Consider the following 15263-nt stretch of genomic DNA (forward strand, 5'->3'; position numbering starts at 1 on the left):
TGTTGCCATCCATTCTCTATTGCAATACTACTTGCATATCATTTTTAATGTAACATAGGCAATTTATTCTTCAAGGGCAACAGGCACTTTGTAGATGAAACAATGAAATATAAAGTTGTTTGCTTGTAGTAACCTCTTCATTAGTTACAGATCTCTTTAGTGTGGAATTATTTAGATGACATTTACTTCTGCATAGTTTGTGAATATTTACTGATATTAGTGGATTGTAATGACAGAAGTTTGAGTAGACTTTTATGAAAGAAATGCTCTGAAATGTGCAGTTTGCTCTGAAATGTGCAGTTTTGTCATTATTGGTTCATGCATTTTGTTTCATTGCTTACTGGAAAAATGTTTAAAACAATAAATGTAAAACACACTCTAACAAGTGTGCTGTATTATACAAGGAATATAATTTAATACAATAAGGAAGGTGAATCAAAGAACACATGTATATTTCCATGGGCCTAAATATGTGTGCAAGGGGCTTATGATTTGAAAGCAGCCCAACTGTAAGCTTTATCAACCACTGGCCAGATTCATTTTCTTTGAATGTGGGTTTTGATGTTGTTTTATTGAATGTGAGTTTCAAGGGCATATAATTTTTAATGCTAAGTCTGTTTTCACTTTAAGACTGTATTGCTTTGTTTAGCAGATGTCTATCCGTGTTTGTGCTATAAAGTTTAAAAATAAGTTTTAAATTAAATCCAAATAATCATTGTAGAAGTAAAACATAAACCTGTACACACATTAGAGTATTTATGGTAAATGGGTAAAATAGCCAAGTAATGGGACACTGGAATGGCTGCAGGGTGAGGGCTGTATATGGGTTGGCCCATTTGACCATGATTTTGCGAGGCGGTGGCAGCAAACTGAAAGACGCCCCAAGGCAGCACAAACTCCAGCTATGCCACTGGTTTGCAGTATCTTTTTATATGCAGTGTCAATGTGCAGATAAAATGTTAACTTTTTATCAGTGATAACACTTAGTAATTTTGTTTTTGTAACAATTTCAATTTTTGTACTGTTTCAGGAGATAATATTAAAGTCAGGATTGTTTTGATTTATGTTTTGGGGAAAGAACAGGATTAGTTTGGTTTTACTGGGGTTTAACCAGGTACCCAGGTATACAAAAAGTAGGAAGAATCAACAATTCATTCCTCCTCTTAAGACATAAAACAAAAAGAAAAATCTAGCAAAGCTAGACTTTCCCACTGTGTGATTCCTTTAACCTCTTATATAAGAGGCAACATGGGATATTTGCAAATTACTCTTTAAGGACATCAGCTCTTTCAGCTAAATGGCAATTCTGAATGGCTATGACATTTTAGTTCTATTTATGGACAAATTCAGGACAATAAAGCCAAACCTCACTAGCTGTGGACATGCATGTTTCTGTCTTATTGTGGCATCATCAGCACAGCATAAGTAGAATGTTGGGCTAACATTTGGAAACACAAGGTTTTCTTACCCAACTGATATCCATAAACTTAGGGTGACTGCAAAATATCCCAACTAACAAACTAAAATAATAAATAAAAAGGTCACACAGAAAAAACAATCGTCTAAAAAGTAAAAAGAAAAATCTAGCAAAGCTAGACTTTCCACTGTGTAGTTCCTTAAACCGCTTGTATTAGAGATGACATGGGATATATGCAAATTACCCTTTAAGGACATCTTGTGTTTCAGCTAAATGACAGTTCTGAATGTCCATGACTTTTTCTTTTAAGTCTATTTATGGACAAATTCAGGCCAGTAAAGCCAAACCCCACTAGCTGTGGAGATGCATGTTTCTGCAGTTGAGCTCAATTGCAATGAATGAGTTAAGGAGAAGGAAAGTCTGAAAGAAGAGGTCAAAGCTAGAATTAGAGGGACTTCAGACAATTGGGAAAGAGTGTCAGTTGTAGTGTATGACAGAAAAATGCCAAAGATGCCGAAACGTCAGGTGTACAAAACAGTGGTGTGACCAGTACTACTGTAAGTTACAGAAACCAGGAGAGTAAAGGCAGAGCAATTGAAGAAGATAGAGGTGATGGAGATGAAGTGCCTGAAATGGATACTAGGATGCACACTGCGAGACAGATGAAGAAGTAAGGATATAACACCAGAAGCCAGAGTTGCTCTAACTGCAGAAAAGGTCAAACAGAACAGATATGTGCCCAGGCCTGTGTAGAAAAGCAGAAGACAATCTGATAGAAACAATTTGGGACAGATAGGAAGAAGATAAGAAGAAATGAAAGCATCCAGCAAAGAGGTGGATAGATTGTATGACAGAAGATATGTGACAGTCAGGCATGAGTGTCCAAGAAGGCAGGACTGTGGCACTGAATCAAAAGAGATGGTGGTGGTAAACATGACACCCCGACTCCATCTAGAAAATGGGAAAAAAGGATTTGATGATGATGATAATGAGGTTATAAACAAAGTATATATCAAGTAAAGAACTGAGAGTTAGGTTTATGGAGAATGGAGATCTGGCCCTGCTTATGAAGAGCTTCTGGGGTTATAGTAGGTGGATTTTGAGTCAATCTCTTTGTTTGACTGGCTGCCATCTTCCTCTGGCATGGTGAAGTTGAGAATTTGAGATGAACTGTTTTCATAAGATTGCAGAGTGGATGTGTTTCTCTTTGAAACTGTTGATATGATTCAGAGATCATATTCAAGTTGCTAGTTGCACTCCTTTACCAATAGAAGTAATGACTGGAATATTTATAATAAGGTGATTTCCTGGCCTAGAGCTTATGGAAGTTAAGTTTTCCTTTTTTATATGGCCTTTGGAAATTAAAGGGTGGGTCAAACCATAAATACAGAACCTAGAGGTGCATCCTTAATGACAGGTTACGTTATAGATAATGTGTTGGATTGAAAGTTATGGGACCAGATAAATAAAGTCAAAAGTCATGGTGCAGTCAGTGAAGAAGAGTCAAGTAAGGTTTCCCTTATCTGTATGTAAAAGGATGTCATCAGTGAGATTCCATGTCTTAGTCATTGTCTTCTTGCCGGATAAGAAGCCATGTTGCTTGAATGACAGAAGCTGGTATTTTTTGAATATAAGTAAAAAGTTGGTTATAAATTATGTTTTACAGAATTTTTCCAAGGATAAAGAGAATAGTGATGTGATGAAAGTGGAAGATATTTTCAGCTTTTGATTGTTTTCGAAGAGTTTTGATTAGAACAGTTTTCCAGATGTTATGCATAGCATTCTTTGCTAAGAAGAAATTACAGATGTGGAGAATAGGCAAACTAAGAAAATCTTTAAAGTGAAATATGATGTGGGACATGAAGTTATCTGCACTTGAGGGACATCTGTGAGGATTATTTCAAGTGAGGGTCTCAACTCTAAATTCCTACAGCATTTAACTATTGCCTGTTCTTTCTCGATACGTATTTCCCATACATACCTCTCTTGCTCCCATTCATCCTATTTAAGTTACCTGCTTCCAGGTATAGCTGCACACTGCATAATTTCATTGGACCTCTTTACCAAGTTTTTCCAGAGGTTAATATAACCTTTGTAGATGACATAAATGCAAATCTGTACCAGGCCCCACCACTTTCATACTATTAGTACATATTACAAACTTCCTGTCAGAGATTATCATTGTTTCAAATGATATACTCTTTTTAGCCTTATTTCTCTCAAATTGTCCATTGTTTTTATTCCTTCTACATCCTCTAAGTTTATATATTTTCCTATCTTAAGTTTCTCTAATGTTACCCAGTTGGACTTATTGAAAGTAAAACTCTTATCTTTCCTAACAATTAACATTAAAGTACTTAAACCAAACTTTCTCTTCTAAAATATGTTCTTTGTACACCTATTTAAAGTCTTTGATTCACTGAGTTCTACCCAAAACATTTCTATACATTTCAGTCCTTTATTTTACCTGTGTCACATAGTTGCACCAAATATATTTTGCTAAACAGAGATAGCAAATTCCATAACTTATCACTGTTATGCACAAAATTCCAGATAGATTTAATTTTCTGCATTCAAGTTCCTTTTCATTCTCTCCACTGAACGTTCCATTGTTTATATCCAAGGTTTTCCCTTTTGTCCTGTAATGCTTTCCAAGACATTAACATATACTTTATGTTTTTCAAAGTCTGGAATACTTTAATCTGCTATTCCCCTCCATCTTTCTAATCTGTATTTTCCATTTATACAATTCTTACAAATCCAAGCAAATCAATTTCAGACAAATCAATCTAAGACCAACTGGAGCTCACTTATCCATTTATCTTTTGCTCAATTTAAAAAAATGTCTTATTGAGTACAAAACTACTTGTAATTACATTACTCTTAACACCTTGATTCTCCCCCATAGTGCACCCACTTTTTTCCATTTATCTGATAGTATTAGGGTTCTATTTTTTTAATTCTTTCCAATTCTTTTTCTTAGACTTCTTCAACTGTCAAATAAAAATGTTCATAAGTACTTATTGCCCTGTCTAATTTGGCAAATCTAAAGACCATGCCATTACTATCAGAGACTTGATCCCCTCTCAGGTATGCACAAAATGTTTCGGATTTGGAAGAGTACCAAGTCAACATCCCATAATAACAGCACTCAATCATCAAGCAAACTCTCTATAAACTTTAGTATCCTCTATATTAGCCATTCTATAAGTAAGAAGAAGAAAAGCAGCCAGGGATTGTGGCATACTTGCTTCAGTCTTCTTTCTAATTTTAGTTTTTCTGATAGTACCCTTGTCCCTCAAACTATAACTCTTTCCTGGTTATACAAAGTCTCAATCCCTGTTAGTAACAAATCCTTCCCCATAATTTAATTAACTATGAAGAACATAAAATGCAAACTTGCCAAATCAAATGTTTTTCGTATGTACATTAAGAAAACCCTTGGTTCACATCTTGTTGTATTTGAACTCAACATGCAAAGTTCAGAATTAATATCCATTGAGATACTGATAACTTATCATGTAAAAACCTAGTTGAGAATTATTTATAAATAGTGTAATGAGGATTTTATCAAACCTAGCCTTTTGTACAGCAAATATTTTAGTCTGCGCGTTATGCAGGGATCACAGACTATAGTCGGATGGATACTCTTTCAGCTTTGTCTTTATGGATAGTCACCACTTTGGCTGCTATCACTTCTTCAATCCTTCATTTTAATGCATTTTTTTTCCTTTTCCCTGTATAAAGTATTAAAACTCTGCATTCTTCAAATTTTATGTTAAGGGAAGGTATTACATACATACATCGTTAACAGAGATGATTTTTTTTCTCAGATGTGTAAGATTAAGCATATAGGTTAAGCATGGAATGAATCTATTACTAAGAAATAAAAAGAAGTAGCATTACATAAAATTAACTCAGTGAATGAGTTGAGAAACTCTGGATATTTTTTCCAGTGCACATAAAAAGAGTATGAATCTCTTAAGGCTTTTGAACTAAAACTGGATGAATGTTATGCGGATAAGTTATTTTAGTAGTGCTACCTGCCTGTCAATACTTGGATCTTTTTTCCATATTGTGATGATGATGAAGATGATGATGGTGGTGAAGATGATGATGATGATAACAGTACAGTCTCTTCATTTATTGCTTTCCAGATTACCATGCAAACACTTAGTAGGTAAACATAAATAACTCCATACATACTGTACATACATATGTGCATATGTAAAAAAGCTTGACATTTGTGTTGTAATACGTCATTTTGCTTCAGACTTTCAGAAACATATTTTGTTACACTAACAGCAAATTCTACAAACCTGATAAATTGTTTCTGGAAGGGCACTCTAGTTTATTCACTTACGACAGAATCCATATTTTTATAAATGCTGTAATAATGTAATTTTCTTTTATACTATTAATTTTCAGTTCAGTAGATAATATCCAGAAATCTATGATATAGCAGGCAGTAATAAGTTGAGCATTCTCTATACCTTTTCTTCATTGGAAATTTCCAGTCATTATCATAAGATGCATCTTCATTCAGTGTGACACCCTGAAGCATGCTCCAGTGTCATGGAACAACATTTACCTAAATATAATTATATTTCTGATTTTTCTGAACTGAATTTCTTCAAGTGTTATGCAAGGCATGCATCTAATTGGACACTGTGCAGAAGAGTTACCTGATCAACAACAATGACAAAATAAATAAACAGACCAGAGCACAAAAATTATAAGTTCTTTAAATAAACAAGATATAAAGGATTTAGAGATAGGAAATGGCATGGTGAGTATCAGCTGTAGTGTGGCTGATTTATAGGCTTTTTAGACCTATAATACAGCTATCTAAGGCTGAATATATTTAGTTAAGCAGTTGTGTGTGGAGTGAAAGGTGCATATCTCTCCATAATGTTAATGCCTACATTATATGTACAATTTTAAATATAACTTCTTCTGATAGTTTTTTTATATTTAATTTGTTTTATGCTTATTTCATAAGTTGCATTTTTAGTGAAATGTGGATTCTGCTAAATGCATATTTAGACATGAATGATGGAGTTCTCTCTGCCTCAAAAATCTGTCTCAAACCTATGATTTTCTTGTCAGTTCACAAAAAATGTTTAAGGTAAAATGTTTCATTAATACATATAATTAAGTGCAGTACTAATTCAAAAATCATAAACAACATTACATTTTTTGCTTTGGCTACTGGTGAGCTGTGATTGTACCTGAATACACCACTTGTAGATATGTGCATTCCCAAAGGATCCTTAAGATTTAACTGTAGACTTGCATTTCAGAAACCCATTTTGATGGTCATTGAGACAGATAGAGACACAGAAAGAGAGATCCAGGAATAGATGACCAGCTTTGAGAACCACTGCACTGCCTTCCCCTGATTTTCTGCCTTGGACCTAATCTTCCTTTTACTGCTGGACTGCAACGGTGTAAGAACAGACAGTCTCTGCTTGTATAATCTCATATATATCCATCCTTCCTTCTGACATCCTTTTCAGAACTTTTTTCTTAGTAAGTTCTTATATTAATAGGATCAGCCTGAGACCATTGAAAGACAGTGAACCTGTAGCAATTGTTATCATCCTTCTATGTAAGGAAGGAATGCTGGCTTTGGGTAATCACTCCTTTTACTCCTAATAGACACCCTAGACGCACATGGTATGGGGCTGATGTGTATTTAGTAAGTGGCTCTAAATGGTGTGTAGAGCCACACCAACATGGTAACATTATGGCATGCTAGTTACAACATAAGTAGTGGTATTGTATGCTAGTCAACTAATTAAAGATGGAGGAGCTATGAAACAAGCTATAAAGCAATCGTGCACACTTAGTGGAGCTTTTGACTTCAGTTTCCAAAACTTATTGGAATATAGCCACAGAAACAACACTACACAGAAAGAATGTTATGGGCTGCTGCTGCTCTTCTGCATGTATATGCAACACAGGCTCAACTCTGTACTGCTGCTGCTAATAGACCTCAACCATGAAGGACAAGGGTGTTTTTTCATCCCATTTAACTTTTCATGGTCTACTTGTGGTGGAAATAGTAGAGCACTACAGGGTGGATAGAGACACACTTCAGGAACTCTACAACCTCTGGTATCCTCAACTGAAAGCATATGGAGAGGAACCAGTACCTGTGGAGACTAAGGTATGTGTAGATCTCAGAATTTTAGCTACAGGAATCATTCAGAGACCAATAGGGGACATGGTGGGGATGTTACAGGCATCAGCATCCAGGATCCTACACCAATTCCTGAATACTATGCTACAGCATGTTAGTGACTATATATATTTTCTCCACACCCCTGGGGACAGAGCTACAACAGTACAGGATATCTACACCATAGCGTACTTCCTTGGAGTCCTGGTTGCATGGACTACATGCATATTGAAATCAAAGCTCCACCCAGTGGAACAGGGAAGGGACTGCATAAACAGAAAGGGCTTCCCCTCCATTAACTGTCAGGTAGTGAGTAATGCTAAAGGAGTTATCCTTGAATGTGTGTTCTGGCAACCCTGGCAGTTACCCTGACTCCCATACGTGGCACAACTCACAGCTGTACCAAAAGATTTCCAGGGGGGATATCCCACAAGGCGATTTACTGTGGGATGCAGGGTATGCACTCAAACCATGGCTGATGGCACCCATCAGAAATGCACATACACTGATGGATGAATGCCATGATAAGACACACACTCAAACAAGAAATATCAGTGAACATGTGTTTGGGCTGCTAGTTATGGTTTCAGAACCTTGATATATCAGAGGGGCCCTACTATATAATCCCAGTACTTTTCTGACATTTTCACTCCCTGTACTATTCTACATAAGATTATTCTTATGTAGGTGGCAAGACCACCACAGCCACATGCAGGTGAGGACTTGAGGGAGGGGATTCACCAGCTGCTGTGGGTGTAGGTAGACGTAGGTGTTCACAATATGTCCTCGCTCTGCCAAGAGGCAATGGGTTCCACACATGCTGACATCCTAAGGGGTGTAATGTTCATCTTATGCACATACATGCAGTAAAATTGATGCCAGACAATCCTCCCAACCTTTATTTACCCACGTAATGGCTGTGTACTGCTAGCATCACCCACAGTAAATCCTGAATTACAACAGTTGTAACTGCAGGACTGTCAAGGTAAGTGCTGAACCTGGAACAGGAAAATAAATGGGTTAGAACACACATGAATGGCAGACACTTCCATACTGATACTTGAAAATGTACCTAAGTAGAATGTGTGTGAGTTGTCCAGCAATGAAATCAATATGTGACAGGAATGACTTATCTTGATAGATTTCTGCTGTTTATAAGCTAACAGGCCTCATGCATTGAAAATGCAGACAATATAAAAGCAGTCCAAAGTCTCTAATCATGCCTACATTCTCAAAAATGGAGTAATAAGCCTCACTGATGTATGAACGATTCCAAGGTAATAATCACAACAGTAAAAAGGCTGTAAAAATTAGCAAAAGTTTCAAAATAGCATCAACAACACACATATATACAAAGCACTCAGTTAGCTATGCATCTTATGCATCAGAAAAATATATAGGTAACCCTGAATCCAAAAGATAGAAACAAGGGGATGGCACAGTTATCATCATTTGCACAGGTTGGGAGTTGGGGGAGGGGTGGCAGGCAGGAGGCCAAAACTGACACCAAAGTAGTGAGTTTGTGCAAGTAAGAAACAGAAACAAGCAGGCAGAAGTGTAGATACTATCAAATGGTCACTGAAACAGAGAATGACGTGCAACCCTCATGAATGTCTCATGTAGTTGGTATGTGTGGGTGTTTGTAATGGCACTCACCGTTAAATGTGTGTGTGTGAGTGTTTGCAGGAACACAACCAAGCTCTGTAGTAGCTTTATGTCCTGAGACATTGGACAGGTGTGAGCTGTGCATGGTAGAGGTCAGATGTGCTGGTACTACCCAAACATCAATGAAACAGTGGCAACTGGTTCAGGCAAATAAAACGGTGGACTCCAAATGAAATAAGTGTATTTAATGGATAAAATAAAGCGCTTTTTGTTCAGTATATTAACTTGAACTTCTTCAGATAAGAAACAAGTACAAATTAGAGTTTTAAATACCCCTCACAGATCTCCCATGTGATTGTTCAGTAGCAAGCTCTTAAAGGAACATCACTACAATACCATCCAAGGTCATTCTTCACTGTTACATAGGTAAAAAAACATTGTAAAAAGTCTCAATTATTTAACCTATGCAAAATATTATTTAGAAAAACATTTTAAAAAACACATATGTTGAAACATTTTAGTCATCTGCAAACTTTGTTATACCAGGAGGCAGGTATATCTGTATATACCTGCCTCCTGGTAACAATATACATATCCTAGAAAATTATCTTAGTTGGATATCAGCTTCTTATCCACAGGAAACCATCATACTAGGCAACCTGAACATAGACTGGAAAAGTATTAATGCTGAAAATCCTTCATCTCATATCAACCTTCATGGTTTTACTCAAACCATTACCTTAACTACTAGGCACGATAAACATACTAATAGAGAAAGCATTCTTGACTGGATACTTATAAACAGAGTCAAAAATAATTACAAAGTAGGAACCTTGCCAGACGATGTCAGTGATCACTCTAACTTTTATAACAAGAGAAAAAGCTGATTGTTTAAACCCCCACATTATGAGAAAAATACGCACCATCAAACATTTTAATCTTGACCTATTTCAGACTGAACTCAGTGCATGTAACTGGAACCCCTTAAAAACACTTCCTCTTGAAAATGCAGTACTGCATTTTAACAAAATGTTTTTGTCAATTCTTGACTTACATGCTCCTGAACGTATTATTAGAATGAAAACTAACACAGCCCCTTGGCTCTCCCATGAAACCAAAAAACTCATTCTCACTAGAAATAAAGTCTGGGCCAAATGGAGATCCCACAGAAATGACCCTGATCTTTTACACTTCCGACAGCTTAGAAATCTAACTAAAAAGGCAGTGATAGCTGATAAAAAAAGATTCTATGTCGAACTACAACAAACTCATCTTAATAATTTTAAACTTTTCTGGTCCTCAGTCAATAAACTCCTCTCCCCAGGAACTTCCAAAACACCTTCCCCACTAAATGCAGACCCTGATACCCCTCAACAAACTGCAGATGTTTTTAACTCTTTCTTCACTGAAACTATACAAGCTCTAGCTAAACAACTTAATGCCAACAACTTCTGTCCACCAAGTAACCTAACAAACTCCTCCTTTAAATTTTCACTACAACCTATCTCTACATCTTACATTCATAGACTTCTTCTCAAACTAAAACCATGTACCCCCTCTGCTGATAAGCTCCCTTCTCTCTTTCTTCAAAAGGCTGCCAAAGTTATTGCATATCCTATATCCATTCTCATAAATAAGACAATCAAAGAAGGAATCATCCTTGATATCTGGAAAGTCTCTCATATTATCCCACTTCATAAAGGTGGAAACTCCACAGACTACTCTAACTATAGACCTATTGCTCTCCTCTCACCTTTGGCTAAGATTATGGAGAAATGTATCCACCTTCAACTTGTACAATATCTCTCTCTTCATAACATAATAGCAAACTGTCAACATGGCTTTAGACCACATCACAGTACTACCACTGTCCTGCTTTCCTTTGTAGATACTATTAATCAGAACCGCAACAACAACTTACTCTCTTCTGCCCTCTTCATTGACCTCTCCAAAGCATTCGATATGGTCAACCACTCTTTATTACTTAATACTCTTGAATCCCTCTCATTTGATATCCCAGCCATCAAATGGTTTAAATCCTACCTTACAAACAGAAAACAAGCAGTTCTTTGGGATAACCACACTTCTTCACCTTTGCCCGTTTCTATTGGCGTACCACAAGGCGCTATCCTTGGCCCACTTCTCTTCTCCCTCTTCATTAATGATCTTCAAACAACAATCCCTCAAGCAACCTGCATTCAATACACTGATGATTCTACACTCATCTGCTCTGCATCTTCTACCCCAGAACTTATCTCTCTCACCCAAAAGGTGTTTAATACCGTAGAAACATGGTTCTCCAGTCGATTCCTCTTACTAAATGCTAAAAAAACTAAACTTCTTCTTTTTACCCCCACATCCAGGGCTTCCCCCTTACATTTCTCCATCTCCTCCAACAGTGCCACTGTCATCTCACCCGACACTTCAACTAAATTGTTAGGTATTACCATAGACAATAATCTCTCTTGACCAACACATTAACAACTCCATAAAACTAGTTAACAGAAAATAGGAGCCTTATATCGAATTAGACCATTTCTTACACCTTCTACTAGAACAAGGATTGCTCACTCCCATCTTATTTCTACTCTTCTTTATGCTTCACCTATCTTCACCAACCTCAAAAAAAACAACCTTAACAAACTGGCAACCTGTTATAATAACATTGCCCGCTACTGGTAACCCTATAAAACCCATCACTGTCTTAACTTAAAACTTCTAGGCTGGCTAGAGTTTCAAAACTATCTTATAATCCATCAACTCTCTATTGCCCATAAAATACTGTACCAACCTAATAATACCCCGATACTCTCACAACTCATAATCCCCTATAACAATCTCAACTCTCTCTGCTCTTCTAGTAAACTCCTAACAAGTACAATAAAATCAAATAACAATGCTGGCGACTCACTATTTACCAATGCTGTAGGGAAAAAATGGAATTTGTTACCTTCTAATTTAACAAATATTACATCATTGCCTCTTTTCAAACAAAATATTAAACTGCATTTCCAAAATCACTGGCTTTGTTCCTGTAGTAAACCTGATTAACTTTCCACTAGTACTACCTAAATTTAAAACTATCTCTCTTACTCCTTTCTCTTTTCTCTACTTGGCTTTCTTTTCTACACCCTCTGCTTCTCTACCTGTTATCTACCTTAACTTGCTCTCTTATCCACAATCAATCCCTTCCTTTTCTCCCTTATTTTCTTTTTACACTACTTTCCTTACCTCCAATCCTTGCTTACATCATCTGATAAGTATGTGTCAACTTGTATAATGTTATCTGGACTGTAATTGTATGTTATAGTAATTAACACAAGTAGTAGTACTTTACATTGAAGGGTTTGCTTGTTTTTTGTTTTTTGCAAACTCTATTACTAACTCTATTATCATTATTATTATTATTATTATTTTTGTATGATGGGTTTTCTGTATGTATCTTACTTCTGTGGAGCTTTTCTCCCCGGGCCGCTACTGAAAATGGAAATATCTCCAGCTAGACTAGCCCGGTCAACAAATGTAAAATAAAATGTAAAATAAAAATAAATAAAATTGTTAGCCAGAGTCCCTTAGTGTTGGCCTGTACTTCAGAGAAGTAGATGCCAAGCAAGAGCGGTCCCAGGACTGAACCCTGAGGTACTCACTTGTCACTTGTCACTTGTCTGGAGCTGGATTTGGAGTCAGCTACTTTTACAGTCTGGGTTCTGTCAGTAAGCCAGTTGGCAACCCATTGAGTGATGAGGGATGTATGTCCAGCTTAGTAAGTTTATCTATGATTCCAGAGTGGGGGATGGTGTTGAAGGCCTTGGCAAGGTCCAGATAGGCTGTGTGAACCGCCTTACCCTCGTCCACAGCTCTGGAGACTGATTTGAAAAAGTCAATCAAGTTCAGGAGACAAGATCGGCCCTTCACGAACCCAAACTGGGTGGGGTCCAGTGTTTGAAAGTTGTCAATGTCTTTATTTATAAGTTCCATGATAATGCGTTCTATGCCCTTGCAGATCAGGCTCGTCAGACTGATGGGACGGTAGTTCCCGGGAACCAAGGTAGATCCCCCCTTGTGGAGTGGCATAACTGTAGCTGCACGCCACTCAGTGGCCACAAAGCCTGAGGGGAGGCTATGATTAAACATGACACTTAGGTGAGATGCCAGTTCATTTTGTAGTTCATGTAGTACACGGCCTGGGATGTCATCTGGTCCCTGGATGCTGTATTCTTAGCTTTGGAGAGTGCGGTTTCTACCTGTCTGGCCGTGATTACCAGAATTTGGCAATTTTTGGTATTGAGATGGACCCTTTAGGGGGTGAGGGGGGGTGAAGTTGGCACTAAATTGATCTGCCAGGATATTGGCAATATCCTTGGGATCAGTATATTTAATGCCATTCAGTTGTAGCTCAGAGCAGATCTGAGCATTGCCATTTAGATTCTTGACATAACTATAGAATGCCTTGTGGTTGTCTCCTCTGTGTCAAAAATACGTATTCTTCAGAAGTTTGCCTGGAAGTTGTAAAACAGTTAAACCTTTTTAACTTTGAAACCTGTAATTATTTCTGTTTCCGGACAATAGAAAAAAATTCTAGCTGCAGACATTCTGTCTCCTAGCTGACATAAACACCATCATAACAATTCACTTATTTTCTTAGAGTTTGCAAGTTAACTCTGCTCTTTTCCAGTAGGGCACACAGTGGTTACATTCTTGAAGCTCAGCACATAACATATAGCTAAACATACACTTTTGAACTAGTAGCTTAATATAAGCATAATATATACTTTTCTTATATTTGTAAGACAAGCATACAAATCATATTGCTATTCACAAATGGCACAGAATTATTTATAAAATTCCAGCTAGCTGGGCTGGCAACCTTCACAATCGCTCCCCCCCCCCCAAAAAAAAAAAAAAAAAAAAAACTCAAGCTAGTTTTTCAAGTGACCCTTGTGAAACATTGCTTGAGAGGGTTGAGCCTATCTGGGAATACCTTACCTCATTCCTCTGATTTGAGAGCCCATCTGCATTGACATTGCTAACCTCACTGTGGTGCTGCACTGTCATATCATATGTTGGCAACCCTAGGCTCCACCTTAGTAACTTTGCATTTTGCTGGCTGGCTCAATGTAGCCAAGTTAGGGGATTGTGGTCTTTAACTACAGTGAATTTTCTTCCATACGGATAAGGCTGAAGTTTCTGCAGTGCCCACACTATGGCTAGACATTCCTTTTCTATGGATGCATAGCATTCCTCTCTGGATTGGATCCTATGACTGAGATAAACCACTGAGTGCTCTTCTTCCTCTGAAGAAATCTGGCTAAGTACAGCCCCCACCCCATGGTTTGAAGCATCCACCTGCACAACAAATTATTAGCTTTAATCTGGACTGGCTAACACAGGTGGTCCTCCTAAAGCTTGTTTAAGCTTCTGGAATGCCTGCTCACATGCTGGGGTACACACTACCTTATCTGGCCTGCTTTTCCTTGTCAGGTCTGTGAGGGGAGGAGCTATGGTACTATAACTGGGGACATATTTTCTGTAGTACCCTGCTGGCCCTAAAAATTCCCTCACCTGCTTTGTGGTAACAGGTATAAGCCATGCCTGAATGGCTTCCACTTTGGCCGGTTCTGGCCTGATCTTACCACTGCCCACTCTATGTCCCAGGTAGGAGATCTCTGCCATACCCACCTGACATTTGCTGGGCTTAGTGGTCAGCCCTGCCCTCTGTAGTCTTCCCAGCACCTCCCTAACATGTTGAAGGTGCTCTTGCCAGTAATGGCTGTAGATGGCAATATCATCTAGGTAAGCAAGGGAAAAATCTCCTGCTCCTGCTAGGATATGATCTACCAGCCTCTGAAAAGTCACTTGGGCATTTTTCATTCCAAAGGGCATCTTTGTGAACTCATACAAGCCAAAAGGAGTCACAAAGGCTGACCTCTTTCTAGCACTGGGAGTTAAGGGCAACTGCCAGTAACCCTTGTAATATCAATGGGGGTAAGATACTTAGCCCCACGCAGCTGCTCTAGGGCTTCATCTGTCCTAGGCATGGGTTAATTTTCTGACTCT

This window comes from Protopterus annectens, chromosome 12.part0 (genome assembly GCF_019279795.1).
Source record: "Protopterus annectens isolate FY-2018-M chromosome 12.part0, PAN1.0, whole genome shotgun sequence".
NCBI classification, from domain to species: Eukaryota; Metazoa; Chordata; order Ceratodontiformes; family Protopteridae; genus Protopterus; species Protopterus annectens.